Genomic DNA, 23,994 nt, shown 5'->3' on the forward strand with positions numbered 1-23,994 from the left:
GATGATACGCTGTATATGCTTTATTCTTAATGAAATGTTCTTATGTTGTTGTTTATAACATAACCTGTATAATGTTTTGTGCCTCTATTTTCATTGTAACAAGCAACAGCTGATCGCTTATATTTTGGCTTTTCGGTGATATTTTCACTCTACTCCTTTGATAAACAGTAACATATCTGTATTGAATGCTACGCAAACACTTCTGTAATAGATCTGATATGCATAACTTGTAAACTGTTAGACCAGAAACGAATATTCATACAAGTTTGTGATCGTTTTAATTGAGTATGGTTCACAAATATGGGCTGAAATTTTTCACACGCGGTTTCTACATCAAACTGTTGTTTAAATATCTTTATTCGTTTTTTCTCCAAAACGAAAATTGAGAATCAAATACTTGGGACAATACAATTTCGGACATATTGCAAAGTAATACCTATATTTTCATGGAATTCCTAAACATAGTCTCATCTAATTCAGAGGGTTATATTTCGCTGTTCCCATCATTTATACATTAAAATCGTTCAAAAAAAACAAAATGCAATATGAGAAGCAAGCTGTTTGATTAATGCTACACATATATCACGTTTCAGCATCTTTTGGACAAGATTATTAGCCATTAAGTTCTGATTTATGGCTCTGTAATACACTGTAAAAACGGCAACACGTTCATTATGCTCACTCTTATTAACAGAACGCGTTCCAAGACAAATACCATGACAGCTTGGAGGGGCATTCTAATTTATGTTTTGTGAAATGAGCTTTAATATTGTCATTTTGTGTGTTGAACAGCTAGAAATAATTTGATTCAAAGTCATGCATCGTGAAAATTAGAAAGCATTTAATTACAACAGTGAAATATAAAACAAAGGTAACATTTTTCTTGTAAGAATTAAAATGAACCGCTTTCAATCCATACTATTTGAAGGCAAGTACCCATTTAAATAGCGATTTACGTATATCGTTGGACTCAAGTGAGAAGAAACTAAAGATTGAGCATAATTATTTCGTAACAAAGACTTTCAACATCTTTAAATAGTAAACATTACGCGTGATTTGATCTGTAAATGAAAGAGTATTCGGTACTGAATGGGGAAGGGGAAACTTTCACATATTCATTATTGTAATTAATTCTGATGCGAGATATACTAACATTTTCGTCGTTAATTGCCTCATTAAGCCGAAAACAAGCCTTTAATAATTGCATTCAGGAAATTGTTTAGTATGTTCCAAGGTCTTTGGAATAATCAGACATTTTAGTGTTTCTCTTAACTTCTTAATAGGACCTTCTCATTCAAACAGGCAAGTCCTTAACCGCATTAAACTAGTGGCTGTCATAGTAACGATTTTTTTCTCTATAGGTTACGGATGGAAACGTAATATTTTATAACAATTTCCCGACATATATAATGTCATTTTTTATATATATGACTAATTTAGTGAGAGAGCTTCTGTCAGTTAGATGTAATAAATAAAAAATAATGTTGTTGGAAAATGAAACACGACGCAAATGAGAATTTCGTTACAAAGAAGACACTTCACCAGAAAGTTTATAAGTAAATTGAAAAAAAAAAAACCTATGTAGAAACCCACAATGTGGTTCTAATACCGAGTTCTAATTTTATTTAGATAAATAAAGGACCTTCTGTCAGCTACGCTTTAAAAAAGTTTTATGCACGGTGACATAATTATTGTCCGATCATAACATAAGCAAACTGTGTATACTCCAAAGTTAAGTCCCATTTGATGTATCGCACAGTTTATTGCATAGTCCTTTACCAAAGGCAGGATTTACTGGAGAAACATAAACTTATTTATTTTACAAACAAATTCGATATTACCAGGACAAATATCTTCAAGAAACTATAGATATGTTCTTATTATGTACTGTTCAACGACATTCGTGGTGAGTTACTTATGTTTCTGTCTAAATAACCATACTGTTGTAAACATTCGCTGATTAATGTTTCCAGAACAGAGACCAGTTTTTTGGATTAAAAAAATATATTTCCCTAAAAGAACAGGAAATGCATTTAAACCGTCTTTAATCTCGTTTTTACGACTTTTTTTACTTTAAAATACATTTAAATCTAGGTATAGTTACTTAAACGTCTTCTGAAAAAAAAACTCATAAAGAAGGATTAGTAAATAACGAAACTACAGTGGCATGGAGGTGACTTAGGTGTGTTTTTATCTCGTTAAAACCACTTACGTATCTCGATAAAACGACGTAGTTAGTTGTAATAATGTCGTAACACCGAATTACGTATCGTGTTAACAAAATGCTTACGTATCTCGTTTAGACAGCATAATTGACAAATCACACTCCTCTTATTGACGCGCAAAAAAGGCATCTTTTGCCTAGGCCACGTTTACAATGCCGATTATCTTTGTAATATCATAGATTATGAGTTGCCAATTATTCAATTCAATTCAATCTTTTTTTGCATTAAAATATCAAACATGTTTATAGCAAATTCATAAAACATACATGGGCAGGGCATGGATCTATACAGGAATTGTTTAAACAGCAGAGCAGAGCATTTAAATGGATACGAACAATACCAAATTTATAACTTTCTTACGATGTTTTCATAGTATATGGATTTTGATGGAATAATTAGAGATTTATTCGAATTGTTAGATAACAAATTAATAAGCTTTTGCTTTGCTGGCCACGTGTAGTGTTATCTTTTAATATATTTGGCTCTTGAGTCTGCTTATTTTTAATCAATCTTTGGTTGCAGTAGATGCATAGTAGCGGAATTTGTTAAATTGTGTATTGATGTCAAATGATAACGAAACAACAAAGGAAACAACTTGTGTGTTGTTGTTGTTGTTGTTGTTTTCAGCCGAAAACAAAACATTACTCCCAACGTATTAAGCTAGAGTTATGAATAGTTATATGAACAACTGCAGAAATAAGTCCAGTAATCGAAAGTTTAAACATATTGCCTTGCTTTTCATTTAAATTCTGTGTTTGGCAAAATGTGCATGATGATGCTTTAGAATATCTTGAACGGCTATGGAGCTATGTTTAATGTTGTGCTCTACGACGCAGAAGACGGAAAGTTAATATCATGCAATCAATATTATATGGAGTGTTGCCCTAACCTTCGTCATATACAGCTAGTAGGCGATAGGGCAATATCGGTATTAGATTAAATTTATTGCAACATTATATGAATCAGTCTCGTTGGCACAATGCTACGCGAGACCGTGGTCTTTTGTTGTATAAAACAACTGGAGGACCCAACGGAGTACTACTTGCCTGGCATGGTGGCGAATCTCTTTTATAGTTATTGAGACAGATGTTCCAATAATTGTCTCTGCTGAGCGGCGCAACCTCTGGCAGTGATAAACGCCGCATGGTCTTATGTTGATATGACAGTATATAGAAGATCTTTTGTAGATTTTAAATCTAAAAAACATAATTCCCCGAATGATCAGAGACAGAAATATTTGCAGGAGTGTCCCTACCCACAAATAAAAGTATAACTTTCTGTGATAGAAAGTTAAATTATTTACACGGTCTTACACAGGAAACAAACTTTTTTACGCTTTTATTTTCTTTCATCGTTAGTATTTGAATAGGTATTGTTATGAATAACACGTTAAAATTGCAGATATTTGAGGTAATCAAGGAAAATATGCATTACCTTTAACAGTTTGATACGATCTATTATTTTCAAGCAATGTTGTGATCCAATATTATTGCGAAGTGAACGAGTAAATGTCAAAGTAGGTATATGAAGAAGTTCCTTTCCTAATTGTAATGTGCTATAACGGTTCAAAGTTTGAAAGACAGTGAAGGGTAATGTATTTGATTTGAAGTTGTACGATCCACGAATAAGTTCGTATATTTATAGCTTTATTAACATTTAAGTTACAATGATAATGCCTGGTCGCCCGATGTTATTACAAATGCAATTATAGGGACCAAAGGTACTTATATATACAGTAAATACAGTTATTTTTATATATAATTTTATGCTCTTATTTCAATTGAAATTGCAAGTATAGTGACTTTTTAAAAGGGTTAAAGAATTGTAAATGGACTTTTTTTGTTTTCCTTCCTCTGAACATATCCATTTATTACCAATTTGTGGGTCGGATTACTTAAATACAAATAATGTTCCTCTGTTCATATATATTAATAAACAGCAAATACGATCCTTAACCTTAAATTCCCATTACTTAATCGGGCTTCTGAATATGTCATGGCAATAGTGCATTAAGAGCGGAAATGACATCCAATGCAAATGCGAACCCAATACCTCCTTTCGCCTTCCTCATAAAGCACGGATAACCCGTTAAAACATAACATTGCTGTCACTTAAATTTGATTAATGGTCCCCAGTGACAACGTTAATATGTTTTTTTATGTTCACTTATATTATCAACTCGTCTTTTCGAAGAGCGGTAAATATAGTGAGATGTGCATACATAGAAATGACAAAATGTGTGGTAGGTCCACCACACGAGTTCCGTCTGGTAGGTCCAAGTGAATGCATCTTTTAACCAACAAGAAAAAGCTTGACTGAAAAATACATAATAATTTTCGTGACAGTGTGTCTAATTAACCATTTTTATTTCCGTGTTTAAACGACTGAACGTAGGCCGAGATATGTAAATCGAAGTATCAATGATAAGTGTAAATAGTTTGAAAGAAGCATGCAATCACCGAAATGGCGGTCAAGTTTGCTATGTTATTTTCTATCATTTTGTTTTGTTACTTTTTACACTAACGCTAGGTTACCTCGGAACCTGGAAAACGAAACACGCCTGTAAACAATTTAATATGCGCAATTTCCAATGTCCTCTTGGGCAATCAAATACGCCATAAAATAATGATGTAAATTGGGTGCTTAAAACGACAGAAAGAGGAAAACTTGCGGCACAACTCTGATTAATGTAACCGATCAGTCCATTGCGAAAGCGCAACAGAAAATCAATAAAGCTTATCATCAGACAACATACACTATAAAGAGTTCCATTAAACAACAGGCATAGCCCATTTACAAACAGTTAAAGTGTCCGCTTTTTAATTGATAGCAAAAGCAGACGAGTCCGATTTGACCACAATTTGCTCAAGAATTTATTTAGAGAATTAATATAAAGTACCAACAATATGACATGGATGGTCAGGGGAATAAATGTAGCCCGATTTGTTTAGTTCACGCATATTACGTGACGCATGCGTACCATAAACCAATCTTTGTTATTCTAATTGTATATGAACAATTCAAATACAGTATATCTGATTGACAATTCTATAACCAATACCAGTGCCTGAAACCCAAAGCCACAATCTGTATACCTATATACCACTACTTGAATGTCCCAGACCACACTTAAATACCAAAATACTCTACTTGAATGCCCAAAACCACACTAAAATACCCAAAACCTCTACTTGAATTCCCCACACCACACTGAAATACCCCAAACCTCTACTTGAATACCAAAACACACACTGAAATATCCAAAACCTCTACTTGAATGCCCAAAACCACGCTGAAATCACCAAAACCTCTAATTGAATACCCAAATCCACACTTAAATACCCAAAACCTCTACTTGAATGCCCAAAACCACACTGAAATACCCAAACCTCTACTTGAATACTCAAAATCACACTGAAATACCCAATTTCACTACTTGAATAACCAAAACCACTATCCGAATGCCAAAAAACACTATCCGAATGCCAAACCACTACCCGAATTTCCAAATCCACTACTTAAATATCCAAAACCACTACCTGAATATCAAAAACCACTGCATGATTACCCGAAACCTCGACCCTTACAGTAACCATTGGCAAATTGTTCATAGTTGGCTAACGTTTCTAATGCTTTTGGTTTGTGTTTCGTTCGTAATGAGTTGGTTTGGCCTTGGCTTTTAGCCTTTAACCACGAGTTTTGATTAATATATAGACGACTAGACATCTCCGTATTGGCCAATGATTATTACAAATGTGTTTACAAATTGTTTATGTTTTTATTCTATATCTAAACAATGTTGGAGCTTACAAGTGCTATTTCTATTTTCGAATGTCGAACCAAAGACAAGGCATTAAGTATTGAGTAGTATAGTTGGGAGTCAACCATTGGCATAATTCAGCAACATTGGAATTTTAACGGAACCGGACTACTATTGATACCAGTAACAATGTACTAGGGATCTTTCGTTGAATTTGGTGTAAGGTCGGAATTTATTTTCACCGATTGATCACAGAGCAATTCTTCCTGAATGAAAATATATGTTTTTCTTTAATCATGAGTGAAATCAATATTGACATTACGTCGACAATGAACATAGTTTTGAATTCCTTTACTGATGCTTTAATTTAAGGAAAATGGCCTATTAAACTAGCGTTTATTTGAAGATCGCTGGGGGAAGCATAATTTTTCAACGTCATTTTAGTGCAATCATTCAAAAACTATTCAACCAGGCAACTCGAACGCTTTGATTGTTTTGCTAAACAATATTGTAACCACAACGAACTTGGGCGTTAAGGTGCGTATCTGAATCAGTAGTTTTAATCCCATATATATATATCAGTGACCTTTCTACATGTTTAGGTCTTTCATTTAAATAGATTGCCTTAAAGATGGTAAATGGGTTGTGAGCGGTAGGTGTGTCTCCTTCCCTTACGAAATATTTGAAGAATACAATTATGAAATAAAAACTTAAAACAATTATAAACGCCAAATGGCTGTGGAATTAATTTAACCTTAAAAGGTTGCGGGTGAAGTCGTATTCGCGATTCCGAGCAATTCGGCAACATGGCTGGACTATGTCTTGGTGCGTTCCTGTTAATACTTATATCAGTTACAATGTAATGGTTGTCTTTATTTATCACTGAATTGAAACAGATAGCAACACACAATGATCGTACTTATTCCAATATTAAAGTTTAACTAATCAATCAAGCATGATACGGGCACACAGTAGTAATAGCATCAGCAAGTAAGAATGAGTTTATGTTGCAGGCGTAGAAAATCCAAGAAGAACAGTGCACGATATGTATTTATTCATGCTCAAAAATATGAATATGAATTGCTCCATGTCACTTCCCTTCTGCTTTTAAATTAATTCTAGGCTATAATAGGATAATGACTGAAAGCCTACGAACGAAACGCACACTTAACAAGCAAATAGATAATTTAGGGAAGCACTTGCTCTTTAAGCATTGCAATTTAGATCAATCACATTTCCATATTATTGCCAAAGTGCACTTTTACCTAAACTAAAACACCGTTTCAAATAAACCAGAAATGCATAATAGTATAATTTCACCGATTCCACTTTGATATGAAAATTTGGACTGGAGAGCCAAGTACACATTCATAGATCCACAGATTGCAAGAAATTTCACATTTAATTTTTAACAACAAATTGGTTCCATTTTCACCCTTCAAAAACCCATTGACCTACAGCATAACGGCCAAATCCGGTTCACAGGTCATGATACTTTATACATTAAAGGGAGGCAGAAAGTTTGTTATTGACTGTGTAAGTTAACTTTCTACAGATTAGCGTCTTTTTTTCATAAAAAAAAAATGATTCTGAAAAAGTTCAAATACAAGTGAAAAAATGCCAACCACATGTGTATTTAAGGAATAAATTGCGGGGTTGATGTCATTATCAAGGTATGAACTTCATACCCCGATAATGACATCAACCCCGCAATTCATTATTAAATCACACCAATAGTTCATGAGCTCATACAAAAATTGTTAAAAATATTCTCCATTTCTTTGGTGAAAACCTTTCTCTAATTCTTTCTTACCCATTCTGTAAACAGAACGACCCGAATGTAACCGGAAACATTTTTCAAATGACGTCACAATAACGCGGGAAAAGATCAACCACTTACAATCACTTTTAAACGTAAAATTGAAACACTAAAGGCAGCAATACATTTATAATATAATAAATTAACACTTTCTAAAATGTTTATTTATATTTTTCGGGACCGGTTGCCACAATACATACATTAACAAGATCAATAGCTTTAATGTAAATTGTTTTTCGATGAATTGCGATCCGAACATATCCGAAGGTGTTGCGTTCATCGATTGACGAACGCAATTGCCGAAAGGCAGTTCATTTAAGGAATTGAAGTTGAGGTGTAAATATACCTGTGTATTCAATAGTGTTAGATGAAATTTTTTGCAGCTATTTTAACCACTCGATGAAGAAGACCAAAACGTACTTAGATAAAATAATACCACTTAATTCGTTTTACGTCACGTTTTTATCTAAAACCGTATATTAACGGTGATAATATCCTAATGTAGTATAACGAATTCAAAGCGAATATGACATTACCGCAAATGGTTTACTTGACAACTTGAATCAATACGTTAATTTCTATCACTAATATCACAAAAAACCGGTAAAATAGTAAAGCGAAGGTACACTGTAACGAGAATGTATGTCTTTGTCTTTATATAAATACGATACAAAACCAGATACTAACCATTTCCATTATTGTTTTACCCGACTTATATATCGAATCCCCTGGTTTATACGACACTACACTGATTCAGTTACAGATGCCCGGGGCACTGATATTACAAATGTAATTTCTTTGTAACGGAAATAAGATCCAATGAAATATGGGAGGCAATAATTGTATCGTGTGTTGCAAAATAGTTACAATGTAGTCGTAACTTTAGAATATTGCTGCCACTTGAATGTCCACGGAGACAACGATGGTATGTCTTTTGATCACTTGATATTTACACACACATTTTTCGAACAATACCAATTAATACGGTGTGATGTGAATCTATACAAGAAGACACTAGCATATCCTGGATTCAGTGTAATACTGTTGTAACGCGTACTATATTTATTTTAAGATACTACTTTTCACATTAAGCCCGCGACACTAGACAATAAATAACACAAGATCTATCATTTTCATGACGCGTTTAATTAGCTGTTTCATTTCCAGCAGTGTTTGTGGAGCGACCAGCACGCGATATAATAGCGTCGTTGTTAACGCACTTCGATCCGGGAGGTTACATTCGACTGGAGTGATTTTTCTTTCAGATTTTGAGTTCACAAGGCGCCATTATACGAGGAATAATCACCAAGTGATATCAGTATTACATGGGGACACCAGGGATCATCATTTGACCTACTGGCCATCAGACAACTATTTCTATTTTGGGGTCGGATTGATTAAGAGAATATGAACATTGTGTGGCTGTTGACCTCATCTTATTCTGGTATCATTTCAAATGATTTTATGTGCAGATATTTTTTTTTGTAAAAAACAACAAAATAAAGTACACTTAGCAAGCTGTTTTGCTTTGAAAAAAAATGAAAATAGCTCATGGCACGTCGGTTTTCATTGTTCCGTACAATACTGAGATATATTTGGACGAGTACACAGTTGTAGGGAACGACTTATTATATTCTGTTCCTTTATTATTCCAATTAGTTTAATTACAACGGCGTTGATATCACATTTTGAGAACATGCTAAAGTTTTGTTTGTAATCAAATCAAAATGGTTATCAAAGAGGAAATTTGGCACTTTTACTTTAGAGCGTCTGTCGATCCTGGGATTCATTTGGAACTTTTTCACGCGTTTCGGTCAAAGGTTAAACAGGAACAAGTCATGTGAATTTAACAATACGAAAAAATACAGGAATGTTACGTGCGTGCGTGTCTGATAAGAATACATTGAACCGTCATGTTTTGAAATTGAGGCTCTATGATTGAGCGTACACATTTGGTTTAGAATAACTTATTATAAGTGTAACTAAGTGAATACAATACAAACATGGTATGGCGCTTTTATCACATTGTACGCACATATTTTTTAGCCAAAGACAATTTAGGATTTACGCCATTTACTGTAGCTCCATATCATGTAGAGCAGATTTGTCGGTGATTACAAACGTTTATTTGCGCAGAGAGTATTTTGTCGGTATACAAGATTTGGTACAGTAGTCTATTATCAAAAGTTCGCTGTTCCCTCTGCAAATGCGCGAAGTAAATATGACAGCTGAGGGTGCCGTTGTCTGGAGGTAATTTCAGATTACGCCATGACCTCGAATTTTAAATAATGTGTTATAAGCAATCAAATGGTATTAACAACTCTTAATGACATTTTTTAATTGTTTATTTGTCAACGAAGGAATAAGATAATCTTTTCTTGATCTTCAACTTCTTTTATTATTTTCTTTTTTCTTTTCTTTCTCAAACAAGCTCAATTCAGTACCAGAATGTGCGGTTTTGTTGATTTTCATTACCAGGCGAAAACAGAACAAAATATTGTAATTGAAGTAGCAAAACATTATATGAATGGCAAAAATAAACACGACATACCAGAAACTGTTCTACGCAAACATACCGAGCCAATTTAAAGAATCTACATGTAATTACCTTCAAGTCGTTGATTGTTGAAAAGTACACTAAAAGATCACATTCCTGAATTTATTCGGTACAACCAACACTTATTTCTTTTGCTATATTGAAGTATTAACAAAACTGCGAAAATTCACCATCTTATGACACTCATTTACTTATTAAATAAAGCTTTTACCTCTGACCAAAATATCACGTAACTACAAAGCTTTCTCGGCTAGTGGCCTAACTGCCCTCGCTCCACTTTATGTAAATGAAAATGATGAAAATTAGATCTATAATATTCTTTAGCCGCCGATAATCTTGTTATTTATTTTTTCGATATGGCTTTAGCGCATTTTATCCCAGTAAGATTTCTTTAACAATCAGATAAGAACATGCGTATGACAAGAAAGTTAGTTTGACTTGACATCTTGTCAATTTCCGAAACTTGCGATGACAAAATGTCATTTTATAGTATGTACCCGTTTAGAGCCATTTAGCGTCGATTTAATATCCGATTTCAGTTGACAACAGAACAAAATAGAAAATTAGAATTACTCTATTTAAGTTATTGTAAAATATCCAATTAACTAATTGTTACGTCCAATTTCATTTGATAAAAAAGTATATTAAAAGTTGAATTTACTTTTTAAAAAAATGCATATATACAAATTTAACTTCCGATTTCAGTAAAAAAAGATCAAAATAACTAACTATATAATGATATAGTGAAAACATTCAATATAAGTCATTTTGTAATTATCAAATCGTCAAATACCGGAAAATGTTCTTAAAAGTATAGTTGTGTATTTATATGCAGATACTACTCCTGTCCTTGATAAACGTCAAAAACACGTTCAGGCATGAGGCAGCTGTTGTTGATGGAACAGTTACTTACGATTATTGTAATGCATTGAGAGCGGTAATCTGATTTCAGCCGTTAGAGCCGTTATTCACGAAAACAGCTTTAACATGCTTACTTGTATTTAAAAAAAACATCCCTACGGACAAATACGAGCTGTGATACATACAGCAAGCACATTGTAGTATGGATATTTTGGCATTTTCAAAATATACCCCAATAGAAATTGGCATTTGGTGTATTATTTGTAATGACAATTATCTTAAATAACAATTTTCCATAAGTGTTGGTGGACCGACAATATCGTGGATTATGCATATCCATCCCCGGAAAAGAGTGAGCTGTATATTATTTGACAGTAGCAAATGCACTATTCCTGATTATCTGCAAGACCTGGAAGACCGATATCTGAGCGTCAAAAACTTTATTAGCCTTGAAGTTTACTTCATAAAGCACCACTACGCATGCGTTCCCATATTCTTATCGAATGTCATCAATGTAGAAAGTGCATCTATTATTTGAATGCTGTTGAAAACAATCCATCAAATAGACGTTATCTTCATGGAAACAAACTATTTTTGCAGAGAATGCAAAACCAGATGATCCCTTGACGTACATGAAACATAATACACATTATTATATTTCACGAATCGAGTATGTGTATTTAAGCGCGGTTTGCATGGACTTTTAGAAATGGCCACTTGGCCTCAGCTTCTAATGGACTGCTTGAATGATGAACCTAATAGCATCGTTTATTAATGAAACGTAATTGTTGTGTAACACGTGATTTATATAAAAAAGCAGAATATTGTTCATTTACCTTGTACTTGGTCAGAAATAGCCGGACCAAAACTAATTTAGACAGTATGGTAGAGAGCGCTGTTTAGCCCGAGAAGGAGACGTAGTTTAGTGGTATTTGGTGAACGGAGGCCAATCCTTCAAAGACTGTTGTCAAGGCATCACTAACTTTTTTTTTGGTTTTTGCCCCTCTTAGAAGAATATTTTGTTGATATTTTTGAGAGTTATTTATATAAACGGATATCTTCACTGAAATATTTAAAATTGTCGAAAGAAATTAGATAAATGCCGAGAAATCAATAATAATTGCAGAGTCGTATTGTTTTGTGTCCCCCTGTGTTTCACTTGCTGCCCAAACACACTCGTCTTCCTTGTTGCTTGTTTTGGTAAGAGTGTGTTTAGACGGTGTATGTGATTTATATATCTGATGCCCAAACCGCATAACTTTTAAGAGCAACCGAACGTGACTCAGGCTAATAAAGGAGTGACAACAATCTTTAAGTATAAATGCTATACTTGGTGAATCACAACCTCCACCAAGACAATCAAAACAACCACAGCTGTGGTCACCAACGGTCGTTCGGTTCTGATACGCAAATATGACGTATTTGTACGTCACGTTTATGGTCATCGGAAACGCTTACGGATGATATAACACAATGACAACAATGTATATTCTTGTCCGAGGCTCCTACGGTGGAAAATTGTCCTCGTAGGCATGACATGATAGTGTGATTTTGTGCCCAGAAAGACCGCCTCGGCTTTTAATGTGATTAATTGGACTAGGGTATAATTGACTTCAAGATAATTCAATCGCTCTGAAACGTCAAATTATGAGGACGTAATAATGAGTACCTAGCACAAATCTGCCTTGATTACCGGAAAGAAACGTTAATAGCCTCTGTAATATGCCGAATGAAACGGTAAGGTCATAGGTTTTTTTGTTGTATATCATGGCAGGGTTAATGAAACTGGAACAACACCTTTGAGAAAAAGTCTTAAATAGATAAAAAAAAAACAATAAGTGAAGTATAGGTTATATACTATGGACAACCAAATTAAAACTGATTGTAACTTTTTAAATCTCAGCTGGGTTGGCTTGAAACCATTTACTTACAAAGTTGGTGATATTTGTCCCCGAGAAATTAATTTCTCCCACCTCAGATAAGTAGATCTCAAAATTTGACAATGCTTGAATATAAGTGCCTTCCATGGACGAGAGTGTAAGAAAGGTTAATCCAAATCATCGCGTAGGGTGTTCTGTGCAAACTCGGTAAACCTGGTTTCCGCCAAACACCCTACGCTCGGGTTGGGGTGAACGTATCTAACAATCTCGGCCATGGAAGATACTTACAATCTTTCGAGACTGCTGGCAAATAGGAACCGCTTCAAGTTTTTTAAAGGTTCGAACGCGTGAACAGGATGTGTTATTGCCGCATTAAGCAGGAGCAGGTAACGTTTAAGGGAATGACATAAGGCTTTAGACATTATGGGGTGACATGGGGGCTTGTGACTCGTATTAGCGAGATTAGGTATTTTAAAGATATCAGGTGTCAAAGATCGAATACCTTATGGGACGTCATTAATAACGAGTCAAATTGTTGCGAAATATTTACAATTGAAGAATCATCGTAACGTCATTTTTGATTGGCCATACTTTTGGAAAATACTAGCGTGTGACGTCAAATAAACAATAGATACGAATAGGCACAATTCCAATAAATCATTTAGAAATAACAAAACCGTTCAATTATTCACATTTTTAAATCTGATTAATTTCCAGCCTTTAAATATATCACCGGCGTGTAAAAATAAGATAAATAATGCCAGCATGGAAGTTCAAAGCAGGGTATATCGTGAGGTGTCATCGTTCATGCTTAAGAATGCGATTGGTAATTGCTTAATGTCTCTAATATTCTGCTATCAAATGCATTGAAGGCGAAACAAACAGGATAACAACATGTTATTATAGGAATGGAAGTTATGCTTGACTAGCAAATGGTTAATTTAATGACCTATTCGGCGAACATCGTATTAGCTAGTTCAAAATAATTGCCTCAGTATATTTATACTTAAGTAAATGTATGTACCATATTATAACTGTTCGATATGATGTTCCAGAGATTCAAGCAGTCGAGAAAACTAGTCACAAACCGGTCATATTCACACGAAAAACGTTGCGTAAGATATATTTATTTGATGAATGTGTCTTGGCGTATATTATTTTATCTTGTACCTGGTTCTCATAACTGAATTTATGTTTTTTTAGATTATAACAGTCTGTCTTTTGGACCTATGATTTTTGTACAATCAAACGTCATCTGCCTTTCTGGTCATTATATGCATTCAAATCCACTGTGTATTCCATGAATTATGTCCAATGAATAAGAAGCTTCATAAAATTCAGTGACTCAGACGCAAATGAAAATTATCAAATATGATCACTAGGTACATTGCACTTAGGAGTGCCTCCAGAATATCAAGCCTACAAAACTCATTTTTTGATAGTTATTGTGAAGGAAAGAATTATTGTCAGAGGAAAACTTCTTTCTTATAACGTGTCTTTATATAGAGTTCGTTTATTTACAAAACGATTGTGCTATCGAGAGCTTAATCAGTGTTTTATTGAACTTATTGGTTTATCAGTAGTTGCAAAATAAATCTTAAAGTGACACTTTTATTCAAAAGCAATACTAACACATGTATAACAAACTTAAAATTTGAGTGATAAACCTTAAACTACTCACTAAATAATACATTTAAAAAAAAAAGTTTCTGATAACATGATTGTAACAGTGTATTTCATACCTGAAAACGCAAAAATATTAATTGATTGGTGACTGGTAAGGGATTAACTGTGATCTACTTTCGACTCATATATTCACAGTATCTTTCATACTAACAATTGTTTTCGACATTTATTCATCAGTTTTGGTATACTTAAACAATTGTATTATTTGAGGTAAATCATATTTTGGAGTAAGAGTGGATCTTTAAACGTAGACGATATGCGTCTCAATAACTAGACTAGTATTCGAAGCGTCGATGTTGATCAGTAGCTAGTATACCAAGGTTTCACAGATTAACGCAGTTAATTTTCTCTACCGGCAAATGGAGTGCTTAATCGGTAGAATACTTCAGATTAAATTAGGTGAATGCTTTTGAAATTAGAACTAAGGAAGGGAAAGGATACCCCGGAGTGTAATTCGCTCTGTACATACCAACATAACAATGGTAGAAGAACAATTATATAATCAATAAGCTTACAGCCGATGGAATGCGCCAAGGATACAGCGTAATGTGTATACGTATTGACTCATTGTATAATGGACAACATGGAAACAATGGAAATATCCGAGTGTATTTCAGAGGAAGGCGTATATGTATTAAATATGTCTCTGACTATGTACAAGAGTGAGTTATTTAACAAAAAACACACAGAATAAAAGTGATATACAGTGAAGTGTCAGAATACAAACACTGTGCCTCGTGCAAACATAACGTAGAAGAATGCTGCACACGATATGAGGAAATGATTTGCTCTATTTAAACAAAATGAGAGAAATTTACACTAGTTGACCGACACTTCGTTTTAAATGATTCACAATAAAGCTACTTTTGACATTGGTTTAATATGAGTGCAAGTTAACAGTATCTTGTTGAAAAAGACGCTCGCGTTTATTCCGTTTGATTTATGTTCTTTGTATCTGAGTCGTGATGAATAGATATTATACAATATATAAATTAATGAAGTCAATATCAGTTCGCGTATCTATAATCTGAGCTGTGTCTTAAACAGTTAATGTCAATCAAAGTAGAAACAGTTTCAGACCTCTCTTCATACAACTGTAACTTTCTCATGTTACGATGCAATATTTCCTGGATAAGTCAACTAGCAGATACTTTATGTCGTAAATATAGCACTATCACTGATGCTGGATAATTATACACACAACCTTTCCATTAAAGATTTAACAACCCTTTACCTTTAATGAAAATAAGCATTATTCTTGTTTTAATATGTAGCCTATGGAAACATCAAACAGCTTTTTAAAGTACATTGTTAAACCTGTTTTGAAACAGTCAACAAGCGGCAAAGGCGGGGCTAAAGCATTTCGTTAACAACAGCACAATCCGTCCCTGAATTGTTGTTGTGTGTTTTATCCTTAGGTTAATATCAAAATTTAACAATCGAAGAAGAGGCATGAATTAACAATTATTTGAGTAATGTGCCCTTCTTTTTATGTTTCTGTTGTGTCTTGCAACATATTAACCAAATTTGATTGAACGTTTGAAGTAGCTTTTTTAGTACTTAGTCGCCGTCAACAACGACGCCTAGGCAATGACAAAACCACGGCAAAATATAAACCAAATTTGATAGAACATTTGAAATGACTTTTGCTGCACTTCGACGCCGTCAATAACGATGCCAAGGTAATCACGACTATATTAATTTTAAACGGAACAACTAATAACATTGGTGATATACTTTTGTGAACAGGAAATTGTATTCTTTAAGGGCGCCTATCAGTGGCTATCAAAACATATTGTTATGAAACTTTATCTTATTACCAAGAATTATATTTCAATTACATTAATAACGATTGCTTTTATTAACTTGTCCGTGAATATACTTTTATAAGTACTGTTAAATGACAATCAGTCACGAATGTTTTAAGAATTGAAAAAAAAAACACCCACTAACAATCTGAACAAAAGTGTCCTCAACAAAAGTTTGACTATTGAGGGTTCCGTATTTTAATTAAATTCCTTAATCAATAACCTGCTTATGTGTGTTGTCGTTACGATTGAATTAATTCGTTATCATCAAGTAATTGGCTACTAGGCATGTCCCTCGTTTTTATGATTATAGTGCATGTTTATTGTCCACATTAAATTTTCTATCGCCTTTTATCATCTGCCTTTAGCATCAAGCTAAGTTATGTAATCATCGCAAAACCTTTGTTGTGTTAAAAACAAGTATTCATCAGAATCGTGTAAAGTTTTGGTCAAACATTCAATCATTGGAATTCTATTTTAATCTAAATAATAGGCATTTTTTCATGGCTGTTCTTAAAACAAAAATAAGACCACTTATTCAGAGTTGAGTTTTTTACTCTTACAGGTAGGAATTTGCCAATTTATACGACACAATCTTTACAACATTGCCCTTAATTCAACATTACAGAAAATAAACTGAATGAAAAAATACTAACCAATATAATCAGTTCAATCTTATTTATTATTGAATGAATCTCGGGGGATATTAAGCAAATAGGTTCTGGATAAGCTCTCGTATGAATTATAGATAAAATGGTTTGTAACGTAAATGATTTTTTTTTCTACTTGTTTGCAAGTCAATAATAGCGAAGTGTTAACATAAAAGAATTGATGGAAACAGTGAGATAATCTGTGTCTTGAGGGAAGTTTCGGGAACCCCCGTGACTTTTACATTTTCAACGCAACAGAGTAATATTGTTTAATTTTATCCAGAGCTCGGAGAAAAGCACGGCGTTATGATATATTGTTTGAAACAAGATTCCGTTTATTACAGCGTAGTCACGCGAAAAAAACGTTCCATTCAGCTTAGTTTCGATTATACTACTTATATCCATATTGTGATAACGTATGTAATTAAGAAAAATGTAAAAGACATTTCGATCCCTTTTGAATATTGTTACATCTTTTAATTTAGTTGTTTTGACTGGTCCAGAGAGAAAAACTGAGCTAACTGTGAGTAGTATATATTGTATGGTAAAGTAATTGTTTGTCAACTCATTACCTGAGGATAAGTTAATCTTGTTCGACGAGGCTATACTAAAGATCTTAATTGAACTTTCTGAAAGTACATATGTGTGGTTTGCAGCGGACGTATGAACTGTTTGAATACTTTGAATACGCATATTGAGGTTATGAATTATTTTTTGTAATAAATGTGTGATCTGAGAGCCGATCCTAAAATTATGCGTCTGGCTTTTCTAGCTTCACAGATTAATGCGATAAAAGTTTTTGCTGAGAAAAACTAATGCAGCTCACTTGTTTCGCAACAAAAGATGACGAACGAAATCTCTTCTTTGAATAAATATGCAAAATATCATCACGACCATAAACTTTACTTTTCAAAGTGGAATCTCCTCCCGCTAATGTAAGTAGACGAAACTTTGTATTGGTGTAAGTCCGTTTACACATCAAGTTTATTCGTGTGTAACAAAGGAAGGATTCATTTTTATCAATCTAAATATTTACAATTGACACCGTTAAAACTTTATATACTTCTTGGTGGTAGCAGAATAACATGAACATCAACTGTAAAAATAATAATAATAAATAATTGTATAAACGTACATGTTCTGAAATACATAAATGTCCATATTAGTTACTCGTTATGAAGTAAATTGTTCAATTAGTATCAATGCATTCAGGTTTATTCCGTTATTTACGCAAGATGGCTATACACTCTAGAGCTTTTACAGAAGAAAATTTGACGTAAAGACTAAATTACTCCCATTATAACAAGATCTTAATGTAATAAGTGAATACAATACATATAAATATAGTACATTTCAGCAGCCAGCGAGAATCGATAAAACACAATATGTGTGATAGTTCAACTTCTCATGGCGTCCGGATTACCTCGAGTCCTTGAAATGTATTCGGAATGTGTCAAAGCAGTTAAAGGCAAACGATATGCTTTCTTAATTAAATATCCTAATAATAAAGTGAATTTGTGTGCTGTCGTAACAATTGAATTAAATCGTTATCATTAAATGATTTGCTTCAAGGCATGTCCCTGTTTGTTATTTCTAATTTATAGTGCATTTTCATTTACAACATTAATTTTTCTAACGCCTTTTATCATCTACCCGCGTCATCAAGCTAAGTGCTGTTATTATCACAGCGCAATTGTTGTGTTAAAGACAAGTATTCATGAGGATCGAGTGAATTTATAAGTCAAACATTAAATATTGGGCGTCCATTTTAATCTAAAAAATAGATAAATTATTAAGAGTTGAGTTTCCTACCCTTCTACAGATATAAATGTGCCAATTTCTACGACAAAAACTTTCCAACATTGCCCTTAATGCAACATTAGAAAAAAGAAAGTAGATGGAAAAAAAGTTGCCAATACAATCCGTACAACCTTATTTATTATCAAATAAAGTCGATGTGGGATATTAAGCAAATAGATTCTGGATTAGCTCTTGAATGAAATAAACATAAAATTGTTTGTTACGTAAATGAGGGCTTTTTTCTACTTGTTTGCAAGTCAATAATAGCGAGCTATTCACATAAAAGAATTGATGGAAAACAATTAGATAATTTCATCAATCTGTGTCTTGGGAGAAGTTTCGGAACCCTTGTGGCTCTTTCATTTTCACCGCAACAGAGTAATACTGTTCCATTTTTTCCAGCGTTCGGAGAAAAGCACGGCGTTATGATATATTGTTGGTAACAAGATTCGGTTGATTACAGCGTATTCTTGCGAAAATACGTTCCATTAATCAAACTGCGTATATTAATTACTGAGATAGCGTATGCAATTAAGGCGTCATACAAACATTTCGAATCCTTTCTGAATAATGTTACATCTTTAAATTAAGTTGTTTTGGGTGTTCCAGAGTGAAATACTGAGCTAACTGTGAGCTATATATATATTATTTTGTAATGTTATTATTTGACAACTCATTATCTGAGGCTCAGCCAGTTATGCCGAGTAAGTCTTGTACGACGGTTAAGGTGTTACTTAAGATCATTATTGAGCTAACTGAAAGTACATACGTGTGGTTTACAGCTAATGAAGTCTTGTACGACGAAATAATACTAAAGATCGAAAATCAGCTTACTTGAAGAAGCAGTTATGTGGTTTGCAGCGTCCTCATCGACAGTTTTTATACTATAAATGCGGATATTGAAATTATGAAAAACATTGTCTGTCAAATGTTGTATCTGAGTTCCGACCATACAATTATGCAACTGACCTTTCTACCCTGAAAGATTCATTTCACAACAAAAGATGACGAACGAAAGCCCTTTTATGAATTAATATGCATAATATCATCACGACTGTAAACTTTACCATTCAAGGTGGAATCTCCCGCTAATGTAAGCAGACGAAACATTGTATTGGTCTAAATCCGTTTACACATCATGTTTATTAGTGTGTACCAAAAGAAGGGCTCTTTTTTAAAATTCATAATATTCACAATAGACGCCGGCTAAAACATTTCTATGCAGAACTTTTCTTACGTTTTTATCATAGACAATTATGGTTAGACACGTCAAATGCATCCTTTGCGTGAGCAAGAGGAGTTCTTTTTCTAGACGGGGTTCGAAAATACGAATGTCACTGTAACAACAATAAAATGTATTGTGAATACTGGCGCTATAATTGACTGATATTGTATGAAATGAATTCAAATTCAAGCTCAATAGTCAATAAAATTACTTTAAATTATAACAACTATGTTACATCTATTTTTTTAAATATTAACAAAACTGTACCAACATTTTGGTTATATCACGTACTTTTTGATAACATAATATTAATGCAAAAAAGTAGGGAATAAAGATTGATCAAAAGATATTAATTCTCTCAGATTTCGCGTTTACTTCTAATAGCTAGACTTATGTCTCAGTTATATGAAGCTTTTGAATGCAATACCGTGTTTTGATTAAGCAGTAGACACCTAATATATTTAGAGGCTTGAATTCGGATCCTTCGGGATTGTTGGACATAATCAGAAACGTTAGTTATTCCTGAAAATAAAAGACCGCTTTGGGTTGCAAGAGCGGTAATTGTAGTAAAGCGTTTAATTATACTAGTACGAGACAACTCTATCCGAATAATAGCTTTTTCCAAAACCTACATTAGAAACATTTATCGAAAACACATATTCGAAACCGTTAGGTGCTTGCAATGATTAGCAGTTGTATACACTCAGAGGAAGCACCAAAGTGTGTTTTATTACAAATATTTAAGATCGTCCAAGAAGAAAATAATTGTTTAAAATTGCACGTTATGAAATACATTAATGTGCATGTTTGTTACTCGTTATGCACGTGTAGTTTTCCATTTGTATCAATGCATTCAGTTTCATTTAATTTCTAACACAAGATGGCAATAAAAGAATTTTTACAGGAGAGAAAAACACTAAAGACTGAAGTACTCCCCTCATTACACTATCCAAATTTATTGAGTGGATCTTTGGGGTGCAAGAGCGGTAATTGTAGTTATGCGTTTAATTATACTGGTACGAGACAACTCTATCCGAATAATAGCTTTTTCCAAAACTTACATTAGAAACATTTATCGAAAACACATATTTGAAGTTTTATTTCGTTTCTTACGCAAGATAGCAATAAAATAATTTTTAAAGAAGAGAAAATACACTTAACTCTGAAGTACAACAGTCATAACACTATCAAAATTTATTAAGTGGATCTAATACGTATAAATACAGTACACTTAAGCAGCGAGTGAGAATCGATAGAACACAATTTGTGTAATAGTTTAACTCTCCTGGCATCTGCTTATACTTTGAAACCTTAAGATTTATTCGGAATCTATTAAAACCGTAATAGGCAAAAGATGTGAATTCCAAAATAAATTACTTCAAACAAAATGAGTGAAATTAAAACAGATTGATTGACGTAACGTATTAAATGTTTCACAAATAAAGCTACATTTATCATAAGTTTTACATATGTGCCAGTTATATGTTCCTTGTTTAAATAAACAGTTTGTTCCGTTTGTTTTCTGTTCTTTTTACGCTAAGCAGTAATACTAGGGCGATGATCTAGAATAAACACCATTGGCTTTTTGTTTTCGTGTTTTTGTAACATTGTCGCCATCACATAACACACCATCTAATGAAGCTATGGCTAACTGTTCGATTTGTCACAAGCCGCCTTTACTTAGTGAACACAAATGGTGTGTAGCTGGGTATCGGAGAAAGCAATACGTTACCATGGGAATGATTAGTAAGACACCTGCAGTAATCCAAAAGGCGAGATAGGGGGACATGAGGCAAACCCTTCCAGAAGAACAGAATTTATGTACATTTTCGAGAGTTTCGGCAAAGCACTACTTACATTTGTAACAGACTGAGGCAATTGTGTTGAAAGTAAATACTTATTATAAAATGACTAAGAGGTTACAGTAAAATGACGGATGAATTTCTTAAATATACTATTATCATTTATTTGTTTTTGTTTGTGGAATAAACTTATCTTAGTTAAGTTATCCGGAACATTCAATAAGTTCATTTGTTATGATGGACGCAGTTAGAGGCTTCATGTATGGTGTCCTCTTGATTCGACCAACTGTACCTATGTTGTAGAGCGTTATATATGAGTCATTACCAAACATCTAGGAATAATTATAAAGCGGTCCTTCTTTTTTCCTTAACTAAAACGTTATGATGAACAGACATGAAATATATAAATTAATTTAGTCAATATAAGTACGCGTATCTATTATCTGAGCTGTATCTGAAACAGTTTATGTCCATCAAAGAAGAAACAGTTTATGATCTCTCTTACATACCAACGTAGTTTTCTCATGTTACGATGCAATATTTCCTGGATAAGTCAACTAGCAGATACTTTATGTCGTAAATATAGCACTATCACTGATGCTTGATGATTATACACCCAATCTTTCCTTTGAAGATTTAACAACCCTTTACCTTTAATGGAATTTAAGTATCGTTCTTGTTTTAATATGTAGCCTTTGGAAACATCAAAAAGCTTTTAAAGTACATTGTTAAACCTGTTTTGGAACAGCCAACAAGCGGCAAGGCGGGGCTAAAGCATTTTGTTAACAACAACATAATCCGTTCGTGAATTGCTGTTGTGTGTACTTTCCTAAGGTAAATATCAAAATGTAACAATCGAAGAAGAGGCATAACTCAACAAATATTTGAGTTATGGGCCCTTCTATTTGTATTTATGTTGTGTCTTGCAACATATTAACCAAATTTGATTGAATATTTGATATGGCCTTTGCAGTACTTCGACATCTTCAACAACGACGCCTAGGCAATGACAAAACCACGACTTCATTAATTAAACGAAAAAACTAATAACATCGGTGATATACTTTTGTGAAAAGGAAATTGTGTTCCTTAAAGCGCCTTCAGTGGTGATCAATCATATTGTTATGAAACTTAATCTTATCGCTTACCAAGAATTATATTTCCATTTCATTTATAACAATGGCTTTTATTAACCTGTCCGTGAATATTTTTTATAAGTACTGTAAAATGACAATCAGTCACGAATGTTTTTAGAATTGAAAAAAAAAGCTCCAAGAACCTTAACAAAAGTGTCCTCAACAAACGTTTGACTATTGAGGGTTCCGTATTTTAATTAAATTCCTTAATCAATAAAGTGCTTATGTGTGTTGTCGTTATGATTGAATTAATTCGTTATCATCAAGTAATTGGCTACTAGGCATGTCCTTGTTTGTTCTTTCTATGTTATATAATTATAGTGCAATTTTTAGACAACATTTATCATTCTAGCGCCTTTGATCATCTGCCTTTAGCATCGAGCTAAGTTTTGTAATCATCGCCAAACCTTGTTGTGTTATAGACTAGTATTCATAAGAATCGTTTTAAATTTTTGGTCAAACATTAACTCAATGGGAGTCTATTTTAATCTAAATAATAGCAATTGTTCTAAGCTGCTATTACGTCTATTCTTGTTCTTAAAACAAAAATAAGACTTATTTAGAGTTGAGTTTTCTACTCATTACAGGTAGAAATTTGCTAATTTATACGACAAAATTGTGAATGAAAAAAACTAACCAATATAATCGGTTCAATCTTATTTATTATTGGATGAAACTCGGGGGATATTAAGCAAATAGGTTCTGGATAAGCTCTCGTGTGAATTATACATAAACAGGGTTGTAAAGTAAATAAAGAAAATCTACTTGTTTGCAAGTCAATTATA

General features: G+C 33.4%; 1 protein-coding gene across 2 annotated transcripts in view; it reads right to left on the reverse strand.

The window, feature by feature from the left end:
- Positions 1 to 23,994, reverse strand: part of LOC128220413 (probable G-protein coupled receptor B0563.6) — a 49,069-nt gene that overhangs the window by 10,406 nt on the left and 14,669 nt on the right. Inside the window, exon 1 of one of the 2 annotated variants that reach the window (XM_052928792.1) lies at positions 10,573 to 10,652. The exons of the other annotated variant lie outside the window; for it this stretch is intronic. The gene's annotated coding sequence lies outside the window, so the exon portion shown is untranslated. Of the gene's footprint in view, positions 1 to 10,572; positions 10,653 to 23,994 lie in introns of those variants that run through there. 2 annotated transcript variants of the gene reach the window in all.

Source organism: Mya arenaria, chromosome 15 (genome assembly GCF_026914265.1).
Source record: "Mya arenaria isolate MELC-2E11 chromosome 15, ASM2691426v1".
In the NCBI taxonomy this organism is placed as follows: Eukaryota; Metazoa; Mollusca; class Bivalvia; order Myida; family Myidae; genus Mya; species Mya arenaria.